Source organism: Mustela erminea, chromosome 14, assembly GCF_009829155.1.
Source record: "Mustela erminea isolate mMusErm1 chromosome 14, mMusErm1.Pri, whole genome shotgun sequence".
Lineage (NCBI taxonomy): Eukaryota > Metazoa > Chordata > Mammalia > Carnivora > Mustelidae > Mustela > Mustela erminea.
Genome location: NC_045627.1, coordinates 52,986,245 through 53,004,574, shown reverse-complemented (window position 1 = coordinate 53,004,574; position 18,330 = coordinate 52,986,245). Strand labels below are relative to the sequence as shown.

Sequence of the window (18,330 nt, the reverse complement as noted above, 5' to 3'; positions counted from 1 at the left end):
GATTCATGTCATGAAAGGCAAAATATTTAGAAACTCTGCTGATAGCTCTAATTCAGAAAACAAACCACACACCTGGTGAACTTTAACCTCTATGGGTCTTGAAAAAGCTAGAAGTTGAAAATGATGGTGTGTTGGTTACTACCAGCTATTTCTATCAGGATATTACAAGAAAAAAATTGCCCCAGAGAAAATCAGATTATAGTGTGACATTACAGATGGCTTCCACTGAAACAAGACAGAGGACTTGAAGCAAGAAAGCAGAAAAACAGAATAGATTTCAGAACTATGTCTCAAAAACAAATTTGATTATTGGCACTGTGATTAACTAGAAGCAAATGAATAATGAGTCCGCTAAATTTCTAAGGGAAACACACTGGCAGAAAACTAAACCAGATTTGGAAAGTATGACTGTTCAAGACCTAACAGAAATCCCTGGTAGTCCAACCTTCTACAAAAAGACTAACCTCACAATACCCAAGAAGTGCAAGCTCCAAACATCAAACTTGGATATGGGATGTGGCCAAATAAGACAAGCAGGTGGGGTGAGAACCTTCTAGAGGATGGTGCCTGGAGCCATAAGGAAAAAAGAATGTGAGAGTTCGTCCCTGGAAACAAAATCAGAATCTACTTAAATATCCTTTCCTTCCATGGATGGGAATCTTCCTTTATAATGTCCGTCTGTAAGGATTAAGGAACTGTTACAGAAGAGTGACTTCTGTCTCTCTATGCTTCACCTTCCAAATGGGATTGATTACTAATCATGCTGTATTCTTACTATAATACATTTGAGGGGGGGTAGGGAGTAAATAGGTCACGTTAGTTCACTTTAACAAGAAAGGCTGATGTGGACTTGACAGCCAGTCATAGAGATCCTGTACTTTGAACCAAAGGCAATGACTGGTTGGATAGGGGATTAGTGAGCTCTATGTGTGGGAAAAAGAATGAAACAGTTTGGGAACCAGAATGACCTACCGAAACAGTGTCAATGCTATTTACCTACTACAGACTTTCTGTTCCCAGGCAAACCAGAGACTACATTTTCCACTCTCTCTTGCAATTATGTGAGAGGCCATGTGACAGATTCCCAGCCAATATAATAGGGGAGAATAATATTTGTCACTTCTAGTCCCTTAAAAATATTCACTGAGGGGCGCCTGGGTGGCTCAGTGGGTTAAAGCCTCTGCCTTCGGCTCAGGTCATGATCCCAGGGTCCTGGGATCAAGCCCCACATCAGTCTCTCTGCTCAGCGGGGAGCCTGCTTCCCCTACTCTCTCTCTCTCTGCCTGCCTCTCTGCCTTCTTCTAATCTGTCAAATAAATAAATAAATAAATAAAATCTTAAAAAAAAAAAAATATTCACTGAGATCCTCCAGCCAGGTCTCTCTTCAACTGCCATCCTGGAGGCAGATGGCATACTTACAGATGGAAGAGTTACAGCCACCTTGTATTAAATTTTGCATAACAATATTTTGTTGTTCCTATTGTTACTGTTACCACACTATAGCACAGCCCCGGGCTTTCAAATTTTTCAACACGTACAAATCATCTTGTTGCAGATCTGGGATGCAGCCTGAGATTCTATAATTTCCTAATAAGCTCAAAGATGATACTTAATGTGGCTGGTTTATGGAATACATTTTGAGGAGCAAGGGTTTAAATTATCAAGACTAATAGACAATGAGAGAACAGATGATTATCTGGAGAAAGTGGCCAGGATAGAGGTCTCCCACACAGTGACTGAGCAGGAAGCCCAGAGAATTCAGGTTCATATTAAATCAGGATTATGGAAGGCTCTAGGAGCAAAGACCTCCAGAATATTAGAGATTAACAGAAGAGATATAATAGATGATATAGAAGAGCATCTCGTAAAAATTAAGAACGTGTATATGAAAAGTTGTGTCACTAAAAAAATGAGGTAACTTTAAAAAGATACGTAAGAAAGAAAAAGTAGTCACAGACTATTACTTGGCTCTATAGAACAATAGTTAAGTGGTCACTGACTGTTATTTCAACAAAAATAGGGTTATAACCATAGCTGGAATACAGAAGAGGAAAGTAAAAAATTTAAGATTCCCAAATCCACGTAACAGGAAGGCAATGTATAATCTAAAGCTGGTAAGTATGTATATGCATTATAATGTGTTTGTATAATATGCATAAGCATATAATATGCATATGCATTCGTAATGCATAAGCATTACGAAACATGGAGGTAACTACCTAGAAATGAGAAAACAGAAATTGCCTCTGTGTTCATTATGAGCCCTTTGTATTCATTATTTTTAAACAATATCCAAGTATTTTGATGAAAACTTAAACATCAATTTTAAAATACAGAAAAATATAGAGATGGGTAACATAATATGGGCAAGGAAGTGGAAAAAATGTACCTACACATTATTAGGGGGAAATACAGAGTGAAAAAAAATTGGGGCAACAACTGCCACTACACAATTTAAATCTCATTTGGCCACACAATACCACTTTAGGACTCTATACTATACCAATACTTCAATGAATGTTCAAAGACATACATATGATAACAGGCACTTCAACACTGACAAATGAGAAAAAATCAGGGATGCTGGGGTAGCTCAGTCAATTATGTGTCCAACTCTTGATCTCAGCTCAGATCTTGATCTCAGGGTCATGATTTCAAGGCCCACCATGGGTGTAGAGATTACCAAAATCTAATAAATAAACTTTAAAAAATTTCACATAACTACTGCTCATAACAGGAAAAAAATTAACAACCCAATTATTCACCAAGAGTACAAAGATCAAATCAGGGAATACTCATATAATGTAATGCAATACAACAATTACATATCAGTGGACTACAACCACATACAGAAATAAGGGTGAGTCTCTCAAGTCTCGTATTATGTGGGATAAAAAAGCAAGTGATGAAAGTATACACGCAGTTTGATTCTAGTTACTAAGTTCAACAGTGTGAAGACTGAAAGAACACAGCTTAGGGAGGCAAATGTGATACAACTATTAAAAATAACAAGGAAATAGGGCGCCTGGGTGGCTCAGTGGGTTAAAGCCTCTGCGTTCAGCTCAGGTCATGATCCCAGGGTCCTGGGATCGAGTCCCACATCGGGCTCTCTGCTCAGCAGGGAGCCTGCTTCCCTCTCTCTCCCTCTGCCAGTCTCTCTGCCTACTTGCGATCTCTGTCTTTCAAATAAATAAATAAAATCTATAAAAAAAACACATTTAAAAAAAAATAACAAGGAAATAATAAACACAAATTTAGGGCATCAGTTATGTCTGTGAAGAGGTAAAAAAAAATGGGGTGAGAGGAGGACCAAGGGGCATCAAAGATAACAGAAGGCTTTGTTCCTAATCAGGGGTGATTAAAAAATAAAAGTATTTAAGATCTAAACATATTTCATAATTTTTATAGCACTTATTCAATATTTAAAAGATGAAAACATCAAGGAATAAAACTTCCAGATAACAAAAAAAAGAAATATTTTGCTTTTGTTAAGACATGTTCCTTGAAAAAAAATAGGAAATATTATAAATAATATAGGAAATCATATAGGAAATGTCCAAATAATATAGGAAATATTATGGGAAATAATATAGGAAAGTCCAATCATTCTTTTAAACCACCTAAAATTTCACCATCTAGACATAATCAGCAACAATTTGCTGAACATCCTTTCAAACATTTCCTATGCATGTGTGTACACATACATTTAAAAATTTTACACAGAATTACTCTATATAAAACATCTGTGCTTATTCTATAAAAGCTATTTACACCCTTGCGTTTTTTTTTAAGATTTTTATTTATTTATTTGATAGACCGAGATCACAAGTAGGTAGAGAGGCAGGCAGAGAGAGAGGAGGAAGCAGGCTCCCTCCTGAGCAGAGAGCCCAATGCAGGGCTCCATCCCAGGACCCTGGGATCATGACCTGAGCCAAAGGCAGAGGTTAACCCACTGAGCCACCCAGGCACCCCACACCCTTGATTTTTTTTTTTTAAGATTTTATTTGTTTATTTGACAGACAGAGATCACAAGTAGACAGAGAGGCAGGCAGAGAGAGAGAGAGAGAGAGAAGCAGGCTCCCTGCTGAGCAGAGAGCCCGATGCGGGACTCGATCCCAGGACCCTGAGATCATGACCTGAGCTGAAGGCAGCGGCTTAACCCACTGAACCACCCAGGCGCCCCACCCTTGATTTTTTAAATCAACTGTATTGAGTCACAATTTACATAAAATACCCATGTAATGTTGGAAGTTTTGACAAAAACACGGTGTAGCAACTAACCAATTAAAATTCAAACAGAACATTTCTATTACTGCAAAAAATTCCCTCTTGCTCCTCTGTAGTCAATTCCTCCCACTCTGGCCCAAGGCAATCACTAATCTGCTTTATTATAGATTAGTTTTGTTGGCTTTAAGAAGAATTGAATGGAATTATACGGTATGTACTCTTTTGTGTCTGGCTTCTTTTGCTCAGCAAAATGTTTTTTTGATTACGTGCTGTGATAGTATCAGCAGTTCCTTTTTTCCTGTGGAATAGTGTTCCACTGTGCAATTACTGATGGACATTTGGGCTATTTTTGATCTCTGAACATTTGGGTGTAAATCATTTGTGATGTAATGTTTTATTTTATAACTAGGAGTGGAATCGCTGGATCATCCCGTAAACGCATGTTCAAGCTAACAGGAAACTGCCACGCTGTTTTCCACACTGCCTGTTATCATCATACACTCCTACTAGCAATTCATGTAAGTTCTGGTTGTTCTACATTTTCACCAGCCCTTAATAAAGTCAATCTCTTCAATTGTAATCACTCTTATAGGCAAAGAGTTGTTCATAATTTTGATTTGCTTTGCATTTCCCTAAATTACTGAATATATTGAGAATTTTAAATGTGCTTCCTGTGAATTCAAATATCTTCTTTTGTCAAGTGTCTATCGAAATCTTTTACCAATTTTATAATTTGGGTTGTCTGCCTTATTAATGATTTATAGAGGTTCCTTATAAATATTGGATAAAAGTCCTTTGTCAGATATATGAATTGCAAATATTTGTTCTCATTCAAAGCAGTCTTTTGGGCACCTGGATGGCTTAGTGGGTTAAAGCCTCTGCCTTCAGCTCAGAGATCTGATACCAGAGTCCTGGGATGGAGTGCTGCATTGGGCTCTCTGCTCAGCAGGGAGCCTGCTTCCCTTCCTCTCCTTTTGCGCGCCTCTCTGCCTACTTGAGATCTCTGTCAAATAAATAAATAAAATCTTTTTTTTTAAAGGCGGTCTTTTAAAGTGCAGAAGTTTTTAATTTTTATTAAGTCTAATTTAACATTTGAAAATGTTTATATTTAGTACTTATTGTATCATTCTTAAGACTCAATCCTTTCTCCCTCAGACTGAGAAATAACACATGATTGTCTGCTTTCCACTTCTATCATAATGTTGGATTTGAGGTGTTAGCCAATGCAGTAGGTCAAAGAAAGAAATTAAGAAGGAAAGAAAGAAGGCAGGCAGGCAGGAAGGAAGAAATGGCATACTGACTGGAAAGGAAGAAATAAAACTGTCTTTATTCAATGATCACATTATGTAGAAAATTCTTAAAACGTAACCAAAAGACTACTAGCAGTAGTACGGGAATTTAGAAAGGCTACCAGATACTAAGGGAATACAAAAAACTGTACTTCTACATATGAGCAATGAATAAGTAGGAAATGATTTTTAATCCCATTTGTAACATCAAAAACCATAAAATATTAAGATACAAACTTGACAAAATATGTCCATGACATGTACACTACAAAATCAAAAACAGTTCTTGAAACAGATCTTTGAAAATAAAGAACAAAGGTAAAGAATTCATACTAACCAATTTCAAACCACACATAAAGCTACAGTAAGAAAGGCAGTATGGTACTGACATAGGGACAGACTTATAAACCAACAGAAGAGTGAGTCCAGAAATAGATCCACATATATCTCACCCATTGACTCCCAACATAAAATGGCAAGGTAATGCAATGGGCAAGGAATAAAGGACAACAAATGCAATATGGAAAGGATAATCTTTTCAACTAATGATACCAAATCAACTGTGTATTCATCAAGGAACCTAGATCCCTATCTCATACATATACTATTAACCCCTAAAAATAGATCACAGACCTAAATATATAAACTATAAAACTTCTAGGAGAAAACTTCTATGGCCTGCTTTTCTTCATATAACAACACTTTACTGATATCTTTGTATATTAATAAATATACATCTTTTATACTTTTTAAAAGATAGAAAAAATAAAGGACAAAGAGAATCCTTAAAACCTTTTTAAACATGTCTTCATTTTTATTTTTTTATTTTTTTTTAAATATTTTATTTATTTATTTGTCAGAGAGAGAGGGAGAGAGAGTAAGCACAGGCGGACAGAATGGCAGACAGAGGCAGAGGGAGAAGCAGGCTCCCCGCCAAGCAAGGAGCCCGATGTGGGACTCGATCCCAGGACGCTGGGATCATGACCTGAGCCGAAGGCAGCGGCCTAACCCACTGAGCCACCCAGGCGTCCCGGCATGTCTTCATTTTTAAAATCAAATTTCAAAACCCACAAGTTCCTTATCCACAGAGTCAATCTTTCTTCAACTGAAATACAGAAATATTCAAAGGCAAAGAAAAAAAAACTTTACCTTCCTTTCATATGGTTTCAATAGAATGAGGCTGTAGGGAACTGTGGTTTTTCCCTCAGTAACTATTTTCTAAGTGCTATGCTAAAGTCATAAATAATAAAATAAATCTGCCTAAAATATATTAATACCATCCATAACTTCTAAATATAAAAGAGTTATCAGAAGATCATGAAAATATGAGAAATAGTCTGTACTGCTATATGGTCTGGAAGTGGCCTGCCATGGCTGATAAAGATTCATAATGCAGCACATAGGATTATAAAATTTTTTAATTATAATAAAACAAATTGAAAATATTCTAAGCATAAATTCTCTTCACCCCCCAATAATTTAGAGAATATCTCAAGAAATATATTACTAACTCTTGGTCATGAGTTGTGGTTAACAAAATGATAAATAAAACGAAGAGTCAATTATAGTATATTAATTTAACCACCATGGCTTTCCATAACACCAAATGAAAGGCAACCCATAATGCAATGCTACTGCCCATGTATTATTTGTTGTGCATAACAAATTACCTCAAGACTCATTTAAAACAATGACCATTTACTATCTAACAATTATTATGGGTCAGCAATCTAGACAGCTAAAATGGGTACCTCTGGCTCATGGTCTGTCACAAGGCTGCAGTCAAAACTGCTGGCCGGGTTATGGGATCATCTAAAGGCTTGGCTCTGTATAAAAGGGAGGAAGAAGGAATTTGCTTCTAAGCTCACTCAGATGGCTATGGGCAAGTCTTGCTCCCTCACCACACAGGTCTCTGCATAGGGCTGCTCACAACATAGCAACCTTTTGTGTGTTTTGTTTTGTTTTAATATCCTCCCTTCTCTTAGGTGTTCAATTCAATGGTTTTTCACATATTCACAGAATTGTGCAACCACCAGCACAATCAATTTTAGGACATTTCATCATCCTAAAAAGAAACAATACTGATTATCAAATCTCCCATCTACCCTCAACCCAACTCCCAGCTCTAGGCAATAACTGACATATTTTCTCACTGTATACATTTGTGTATTCTGGAAATTTTGTATAAATGTAACCATACAATATGTGGCCTTTTGTGATTTTTATCATTTAGCATCATGTTTTCAAGGTTCATCTATTTATGTTGTAGCAAGAATCTGTACTTCATTCCTTCTATGGCTGAGTAATACTTCCCTGTATATACAAACCACATTTTATTTATCCATTTATCAACTGGCATACATTTGTTTCTATTTTTTGGCTATTATGAATATTGACACTGAACATCTGCGTACAAGTTTTGGTGTGAATATATATTTTAATTTTTCATAGGGTATAAACCTAGGAGTATAGTTGCTCTGCCATTTGCAATCCCTATGTTCAGCCGTTTGAGGAAATACCAGACTGTTTCCCAAAGTAGTTCCATCACCTTGCATTCCTCACAACACTGCATGAAGACTCTCATTTCTCCACTATCTCCTCAACACTTGCTATTATCTTTTTGACTACATCCATCCCTGTGCGTATGACATGGTTATTTCATTGTGGTATTCATTTGCATTTCCCTGGTGGCTAATGAAATCAAGCTTCTTTTCAGGTGCTTATGGGCCATTTGTACATCTTGTCTGAAGAAATGTCCATTCAAATCCTTTGTTTTTAAAATGAGTTCCTGTTCCTTTTGTTGTTGAGCTGTAAGTCTTCTTTACATGCTCTAGATACTAGACTTTTCTTATTAGGTATATGATTTGCTCATACCAAATAAAAGACAGCATATAGACAGGAGAGCAACAGGAACTCTCATACACTGCAGGGAGGAAACTAAAACAGCACAACCACAACAGAAAGTAACTTGGCAATATTTAGGAAATTACAGATACCCATATCCTACAAGCAGCAACCCCAATCCTAGCTGTTTACCTCAGTGAAATCCTTAAACTTCGTAAAAACACGGGTGGAACGTTGGGGGGGGCGGGAACATGAATGAAACATCGTAACCTAAGTGGAAAAGTCTCAAAAAAAAAATACACATAGTATGATCCCATTTATATAAGGTTCAAAAACATATAAAAGTAAACAATGTTTGGGGGAGTAGTATACACATAAGATAAGTTTATGAAGAAAAGCAAAGAAATGATAGAATTCAGTATGTGCTTACTTCCGAAGGAAAGGACAAGGGGTGTCTAATCAGGAAGGGGTACACAGGTTTCAATGGTGTGATAATATTCTATTTTTTAAGCTTTATATATGCAAATTATACATTTTTGTATGTGTAACATATTTCATAAATATTTTTTCAGAGAGCTACACTGACATCTGAAGATCTCTCTAATATATACACTGAAGAAATTTCATTCCAATATACTTAATGCAGATGAAGAGTATTAGTGAACCAAAAACTACATATATACAATATTATCAATTACTTTTAACCCAAAAAAGTGTATGTATTGTGTAACTGAGAATATGGATCCCCTGCCTTTTCCTGCTTCTTCATACCTTTCTGTAAGCCTGTCTTCCTGACCCAACATTTATCACAATGATCTAAATTACATACCACCTCCTCTAGGATGTTCCGCCATTCAATCTTTCAACTGATGGGTTCTCATTCTCCTCTCAATTTCCACGGTATTTGTATTAATTCAAGGCCCTGATCACATTATCCCTAGAATGCATGCGATTTAACTCCTCTGTCAAAGATAAGCACCTGAAGATCTAGAACACTGATTACAAGAGCCTGGCTCATAAAAGACACTCAATTTTTTGTTGACTATTTAACGAATGAATGAATTTGAAAATTCAGGAATTTCGGAGAGAGGTGAGTAAAAGATTGGCCTAGTTTTCTTTAAAACTCTCAAAAATTATAAAAAATTAAAAACTATACCCCTTGGAAAGGAATTTCAACACTGAAATTCTTCAAGATATAGCAAATACAAGATGAACAGTGGTCGGTTAAAATATAAAATGTTTAGGGGCGCCTGGGTGGCTCAGTGGGTTAAAGCCTCTGCCTTCGGCTCAGGTCATTATCTCAGGGTCCTGAGATCGAGCCCCGCAGTGGGCTCTCTGCTCAGCAGGGAGCCTGCTTCCTTCTCTCTCTCTGCCTGCCTCTCTGCCTACTTGTGATCTCTGTATGTTAAATAAATAAACAAATAATCTTAAAATATATATATATATCAGCATGCACTAGGTGTTTAAAAAATAGTAAAATAAAATATAAAATGTTTATACTGCATACATTGATTATTTTCCATATTCACACGGGACCAAATCATAGGTATAACAACTTCGTGAAAGATTATTTACCATTAGAACAGTCAACTGCCTTAGAACATATCTTAAAGTCAATCATATAACTGGAGGACAGGTAGAGTTTTATCTTCTATAGAAAAAAAAATAGTACATACCATTTCCTGACCCAAATTTGTTACTTTTAGAAATTTAAGCAACTTTTTTTTTCTTTCAGGTATTTAAATTGCTTACCAGGGAACCTTGGTGGCACAGATGGTTGAGCAACTGACTCCCGGTTTCCGCTCAGGTCACGGTCTCAGGGTCATGAGATGGAGCCCCTAGTCAGACTCCAGGCTCAGCATGGACACTCAGCAGACACTCTCTCCCTCTACCTCTGCCCCACCCTCCTCCTGTGCTTGCTCAAGTTCTCTCTAAAATAAATAAATCAATCTTTTTTTTAATTTAAAAATTTAAAAAAATAGTTTACCACCAGAAGTACAAACCTAAACATTATATGCCTGTGGTAGAAAAGGAATTGCTTCATGGTGCAACCACAAATGAAACAGAGCTGTTCTTCAAGAACTAGACACTACTGCTGATAATAGGGAGTCTTGAGTGAATAAATTCCTTCCTGTCTATGCATCTATAATTCCTTCCTAAAGCTAATTTAAAGACAAAAATGTTGAAGTAGGGTCACCAGATTCAGCAAATAAAAATACAGTAAGCCCAGTTAAACTTAAATTTCAGATAAACAATGGATATTTTTTAGTAATGCATGCCTTATGCAATATTTATACTAAAAACTTTTTCACTATTCATCTAAAATTCAAATTTAAACTAGGTTATCTGTATTTTATCTAGTAACCCTATCTAAAGCCAAAAAACTGAGTAGTAATCAATCCAATTTCCTCACTTTGTAGCAGAAACTGAGATGTAAAGAAAATATGTGACTTACCTAAACCTACACCAAAGATTAAGGAAGTGAGTCTACTTTGAACAGAGAAAACGGGGTACCTGGGTGGCTCAGTTGTTAAGCGGCTACCTCCAGGTCTGGTCATGATCCCAGGGTCCTGGGGTCAAGGCCCGCATTGGGATCCCTGCTCAGAGGGAAGCCTGCTTCTCCCTCTCCTACTCCTCCCTCCCTGTTGGTGTTCCCTCTCTGGTCTCTCTGTCAAATAAATAAAATCTTAAAAAAAAAAAAAAAAGGAAAAGAAAAGAGAAAACATATTCCATAGATCTCCTTGGGTTCCATTCATAGTACTTTCAACCTCCAATCCTGGCTCACCTCACAGAAGCACCAAGTGGACAAGCTGCAAAAAACTATGGTTTTCCTCTTTCAATATCAAACTTCAAGTTTCAGTAAATCTCTTATCAACCCTAATCTTCGAAAACAACCAGGAAACTAAGCAATTTCTCTTAAATTAAAAAAAAAATCCTAATAATTTTTGGTCTACAGACCACAATATGAAACAGGACGTCCTCTTCACCTAAACCCAGTTCTCTCAAAATCCAGAATTTCAAAATTTGTAGTATGTTCATGTTATTACACGACTCTATCGATGTAAGTCATGTATTCTTACTTATATATTACTTACTTACCTATATATTTTTCAGAGTTAATGTCCTAATCCATTCAGTTGGGCCTAAATAAAAGTCTTACAAAAAGTCTTCCACTCCCGTTCCATACCTGAGCGAGTAGGTTAATAAGGAGCACTAGGTCTATTATAAGCATACACTTACACCCCTTGGGCCGGGAACGCAAGCAAAGATGGAAAACAGAAAGGTCCATCGGAAATTTGGGGGCCTTTCCCACGTCTATATGCGAAATATACCAATTGTCTAACTATATGACGCAAGGCCGAACAAAATTGAAGGAAAAATAATAGAAAACTCCACATAAGCAAAAGATTCATCTTCCAGAGCCTATTAAATCTAACAAACACAGAACACTTCCTCAACAGTGTAACAGTGCTTTTCAACCTGTGATCCCTGGGGGCCCTTTGGGGTATTGCAGTGGAACAGGAAGACAGAGAGGCAGACAAAGGTTTCCAGTTTCTTTTCTTTTCTTTTCTTTTTTTTTTTTTTTCCTAACTAACTGGGCTTCAGAAGAGGTTCTAAGAAAGGTTTCGTTGCATAAGAAAAACCTGGGGGGGGGGGGAGCAGCAGCATAAACCATTATGACTTTGTATAGTAAGTTTTCTATTAGAAACTTCACCCACGTGAACAAGAAGCCAGATCGTGTCAGATGAAAAATTTAAAAACAGGAACTTAGCAATTAAAAGACAGGTATCTACCTAAACTTTCCCTCTGGCAGTTTCCAAAGTATGCAGGTCTTTCTCAAGACCGCACACGTCAGAAGTGGAAGCTCCTCACAGATCACCTAGCCCGACGTTCGTTACAGATGTGGAAACTCAGGCCTGGGCCAGGGCCGGGGCCACGGCTGAGGCTGACTTGCCCAAGGTCTCACAGCCCGCGTGGGCCGGCCACTTCAACCGAGACTCCACGCTGGCAGCCCCACACCCTAAGCGCCCGACGGATCCTGCAGCCCCCGGCTCGGCCCGTTCCCAGGGGCAGCCTCGAGCAGCCGGAACAGAAGGGCCCATAACCCGGGGTCGATGCCGCCTTTCCGCCGACTCCACGCCAGAGCCGCGACCCAAGGAGCTGCAGAGCCCTGGCCTCGGCGGCCGCCCCCGCCCACCCCACCTGTCGCAGACGGCACAGCCGGCAGCCACACCCCCTGCCGGGGCCGGGGGCTCTCTCGGCCCGGTCGGCGGCGGGCAGCAACTCCTGCAAGCGGCGTGAGGTACGCCCGTTCCGAGGCCGCAGGGGTTACCTCAGGTGGGCGCTGAGCTCGCGGCTGGGCCGTCCGGGCCCGCCCGAAGCATGCCGGACACCAGGATGCAGCAGGCCCGCAGCTCGGCCGCCACTGGGCCTGTTTACACCCCTCCGCGGGAGGACGCCACGGCCCCATCACGTGACATGCGCGTCACGTGTTCGCCCGCGGGCGGAGGTTGTGGAGGTGTTGCCTGGCAACGACCGGCAAGCTAAGGGGTCGGAGAGGAGCCGCGGAGGCTGTGGTGGCTGTGGTGGGTGGCTGCGGCAGCTTCTGCTTCCCTGGTCTTGGCGAGGCCCGCGGGTCGTACGCGGTCAGGACGCGGAAGGGGAGACACCGTTCCTGTTTCCCACCGTCCCTTTGTGAGCCCTGGGCTCGACCGCTTATATTATTAGTGCTTTGAAAGGAGAAGGGAATTCGGTCAGGTATTCTGATGTTGAACTTGGAGAAAAAAAAATGGAAATACTTCTTAACCTAAGACTAGCAAACGAAGACAGAGTGTTTGTTTACCTTAAGGAATATTTGTTTCCTTTCGCTCCCTAATCTGGAATGAATGGCTCTTCCACAGCCTACCCCACCCTGACCCCCATCCTAGAATGGGTGTGAAAAAGGCTTATGGGACTTCCAACTTCTATTTTAAATTATATTTTATTATCATTTTCATGAGAATTAGTTTTTGCATCTGTAAATACAAACATACCTAAATAAATATTTGATTCAGGGGGCACCTGGGTGTCTCAGTGGGTTAAAGCGTCTGCCTTCAGCTCGGGTCATGGTCCCGGGGTCTGGAGGGAGCCCCGCGCCTGGCTCTCTGCTTAGCGGGGAGCCTGCTTTCTGCTCCTCTCTCTGTCTGTCTGCCTCTCTGCCTGCTTGTAATCTCTGTCAGTCAAATGAATAAATAAAATCTTTTTAAAAAATATTTGATTCAGCATTCAGGTTTTGTTCACATCAAACTTTACTTATTATAGCTGACACTTGTTTTTAGTAACTATTTCTACCAAGTCATTTTCCTCCATCAGACTTTACAGAAGTAAAGTTTCAGCCACTGCCAATTTCTCCCATAATAGTCATTATAAATTGCATAAAAACCTGATAATATGTACTATTTCTTGCAAATTAATAGGAATTGTGACCCAATTCCTTCAAATATTCCAGAATTGTCCAGGAATGATCTATTGCATAATTAATTCTTTCATACAATCCTGATCATGTTGCATACATGGCTAAGAGCAAACTGACAGGGTCAAAACAGTGGGCTTAAAATATCCTTCCAGTCAGTGCAAGGTCAATCATCCTCTTCATTAACACACCTAAAATGCAACACTACAAAGAGAAGAAAATAGTGATTTTTCTCCATACTCATCTTTTACTATAGAAAATAGGTTACAAGGCTAGTTGCCACAACCTGCTTGACTTTTTCTGCTGCTCCTGGCAGCAGATGTTCCATGAAGGCAGGGAGAGTATCCTTCACTGCTATACCTTATGCCTCGACCATGCCTGAGAAGCAAAAAAGTTGGCTTATCTATGGCTTGTGGATCTGTAAGAAGTGGAAAAGACCCTTTAGATATCCAGAGGGATCTGTAAGTTAGGCTGTACTCATGGAGACAATGCTAGGATGAGTCCTGGCTCAGCCATTTCTATCTAGGCAATTTACTTCACATTTCTGAATCTCTTCATCCACCTAAAAGAAAGATAGTAGCTACTGAATAGTTTCAAGATGAAATGAAATAATGCTGGCCTAGCACTTTAAAGTGCCCAATACATACAGTGCTCAATAAATATTAACCATATATGACCTTTAGCAAGAGGTAGTGATATAGGAGGTCAGAGTCCTGAGGGAAATGCAACTGACAGCTTGAATGGGTTCAGGACCCGGGTCTGGACTCTTGCCACCTGGACTGGAGTTGAGCATTGCCAGCAAGGAAACTTAGCACAGCCACAAAAAAATCTTTGCATTTAGAATGGAAGGCTACCAATAAGGGAATTTCTCACGGATGACCAGGTCTTCACTCCAAGGCGAGTATTGGCCATATGGCAGCAGGTTAATTCCACATTATGTTTGTGGTGATGGCGACTCCTTGTATACTACCTGTCCACTGCCTCAGTCCACATAGGAAAATTGCCTGCCCTCTCCTAGTGTTTGTGGGAAAGAAAGAAGTCACCACCAAATGGCTGAACATATCTAGTTTTTCAGTTAGGGTTTCACTGCAAACAAAATGCATTGGTAGGTAGGACAAGATATACTATAATTATTGCTATAATTACATATGACTCTATAACAGCATATCATCCAACACAGTGCGTATACTAGAGTTCTCCCTAGAGTGATGAACACAAGGAATAACAGGACACTTGCAAACAGAGAAAGAGGTGAATAATCACCTCTTAACCAATCATCATAACAAAGCTATGATGTGGTAAAGCCAGCCTCGTATTTACATCTCCTGACTAAACGTCTTTTCCTTTTTATTGATAACCATCAAAATGTGGTTTCACTATATCTGTTTATTCTCTTGATTTTGGCCTTCCTATGCTATGCTAAATGACAGTCTTGCTTCACTTAGTATTTTTCATATTTCAAAAGTAGAGCCAATAGGATATTCAGATTGATTAGAGGTATTTGTTAAAGAAAGGAGTGAAGGATGACTCCAAGGTTTTTGGCATGTACAACCAAAGGAATGGAACTGTCATTTACTTAGATGGAGAAGGGTGTGAAAATTAATAAAGGGAAACCTCACTAAAATGGAGTTGGGATGGGGCGCCTGGGTGGCTCAGTGGGTTAAGCCTCTGCCTTTGGCTCAGGTCATGATCTCAGGGTCCTGGAATGGAGCCCCACATGGGGCTCTCTGCTCATCCGGGAGCCTACTTCCCCCCACCCCAGCCTCTCTGCCTACCTGTGATCTCTGTCAAATAAATAAATTAAAAAAAAAAAATCTTTAAAATGGAGTTGGGAGGCCAGAAGAGGGAGCTCTTGTGCCATACCACTCATCAATAACTGGAAGAATTACCTATTACCCCGACAGAAAAACGCGTAACAGGAAAGAATTATCAATTACAGGTCCCAATAGGAAAAGATGTACAGCATATCTCCTATATAAAACTATGCCAGCAATTCAGCCAATAAGAAACCCTCATCACTGGGGTGCATGGGTGGCTCAGTGGGTCAAAGCCTCTGCTTTCTGCTCAGGTCAAGATCTCAGGGTCCTTTGATCGAGCCCTGCACCAGCTCTCTGCTCAGCAGGGAGTGTGCTTCCCCGCCTCTCTCCGCCTCTCTCTACCTGCCTCTCTGCTTACTTGTGATCTCTGTCTGTCAAATAAATAAATAAATAAAATCTTGGTTGGGGGAGGGACCTCATCGCCCTGAATTCTTGCTTTTCTCCAATGGACTTCTGTTTAAAAAAAAAAAAAAAAAAAAACCTAACTTCCTCCTTCATCTCCATAAAATAATGTTCCTCTTTTCTACGACGAGCCTAAAGTTTTTGCTAAACCTTGCTTCTCCTGAATTGCAATTCTCTGCTATTCCCAAATAAATTCACTTTTGTGGTAAAATAACTGACTTACATTTTTAAAGTCAAAAAAGGGTATGTGCAGGCTGGCAGGAAAAAAAAAATCAAGAATTTGATTTTGGACATGCTAAATTTGACATGCCTGTCTATTAGCCATCCAAATAGAGGTGTACAGTTAGCAACTGCACAGAAGACACTAGAATTCTGAGGAGAGCTACAGAGACATGAATTGATTGGTCGGTAGTATCTAGGGCTACAAGATTGGATGACATCACACAGAAAAGCAACTTTCATACCTTCTGATGTCAACCCAGGATACAAAATACATTTTTCATACTGACCAAACACATGTCGATAACTTAAAAAGTTTCAAAAAGCAAATCTACGATAACTTAAAAGTTTCAAAAAGCAAATCTACCCTCTATAATTCACTATTTCCTTTCTTTTCCACTTTATTCTGTTCTACTTTTTAAAACTTCTCCCAACTCAACTGATTTTTTTGACAGAGTAACTGAACAGTATGGTGTTACAGTTTGAAAATCACTGAAAGTTGCTGACCAAGGCCATGAATTGCATAATTGCAGGGGAAATAAAAGATCCAAAGGCTGCTCATGTAGCACTTTGGAGATGGGGAGACTAGCAAAGAAAACAGCAGTAACAACTTAAGAGGAGAAAAATGAAATAGAGTTCTAAAGGCTAAGTGAAGAAAACTTTCTAGGGAGAAGGAAGTGCCTCAGTGTGTCATTTCATTTGCTGCTGAGAAGTTGAGTAAAATGAGAAGTGACCTTTGGATTTAGCAATTGAGAGATCTTTGAGAACTTGAGAACAGAGCAATTAAGATAAAGTGGTAGGGATACAAGCCATATTGCAGAGAGATTCCAGCGTCCTGGAATCAAGTCCCACATCCGGCTCCTTGCTCGGCAAGGAACCTGCTTCTCCCTCTGCCTCTGCCTGCCTCTTGGCCTACTTGTGATCTCTCTCTCTCTTTCTCTCTCTCTCTGACAAATAAATAAATAAAATTTTTTTAAAAAGTGGACAGAAGACATGAACACACACACTTCTCCAATGCATACAAATGGCTAGCAAACACATGAAAAAAATGTTCATCATTAGCCATCATGGAAATTCAAATCAAAACCACATTGAGATACCGCATTACACCAGTTAGAATGGCAAAAATTAACAAGGCAAGAAACAACAAATGTGGGAGAGGATGTGGAGAAAGGGGAACTCTCTTACACTGTTGGTGGGAATGCAAGTTGGAGCAGCCACTTTGGGAAGCAGTGTGGAAGTTCCTCAAAAAATTAAAAATAGAGCTACTCTATGACCTAGAAATTGCACTACTGGGTATTTACCCCAAAGATACAGATATAGTGAAAAGAAGGGTCATATGTGTACCCCAATGACATCGCAGAAATGTCCACAAAGCCAAACTGCGGAAAGAGCCAAGATGCCCTTCAACAGACAAATGGATAAAGAAGATATGGTCCATATATACAATGGAGTGTTACTCAGCCATCAGAAAAGATGAATACCCAACTTTTGGATCAACGTGGATGGAACTGGAGGAGATTAGGAGACTTTCAAGCAGAGAAAGTCAATTATCATATTGTTTCACTTTTGTGGAACATAAGAGATTGCATGGAGGACATTAGGAGAAGGAAGGGGGAAATAAAAGGGGTAGGCTCAGAGAGGAAGACAAACCATGAGAGACTATGGACTCCAGGAAACAAATTGAGGGTTTTAGATGAAAAGCGGGTAGGGGATGGGTTAGCCTGGCAATGGGTATTAAGGAGGACATGTATTACATAGAGCACTGGGTGTTATACACAAGCAATGAATCATGGAACACTACATCAAAAACTAATGATATACTGTATGGTAACTAACATAATAAAAAGAGAGAGAGAGAGTTTGGGGGGGAGGGGCAGAGGAAGAGGGAACGAGAGTCACAAGCAGACTCTGAATCCCAATGCAAGGCTGATCTTACAATCTTGAGATTAGGACCTGAGCTGAAATCAAGAGTCAGATGCTTAACTGACTGTGCCACCCAGGAGCTCCTGCTTTCAATTTTTAAATCAACCCAAATACAAGGCAAAAAAGGCAATAATATCACTTAATATTACTAGGT

At 39.4% G+C, this 18,330-nt stretch overlaps 1 protein-coding gene across 4 annotated transcripts in view; it reads right to left on the bottom strand.

Annotated features, from left to right (window-relative positions):
• MARCHF8 (membrane associated ring-CH-type finger 8) overlaps positions 1-12,855 on the bottom strand; it is a 125,268-nt gene extending 112,413 nt beyond the window's left edge. Inside the window, exon 1 of one of the 4 annotated variants that reach the window (XM_032312268.1) lies at positions 12,694-12,855. The gene's annotated coding sequence lies outside the window, so the exon portion shown is untranslated. The other 3 variants (XM_032312274.1, XM_032312270.1, XM_032312271.1) reach the window with 3 other exon arrangements.
• Positions 12,856-18,330: the final 5,475 nt, after the last annotated feature.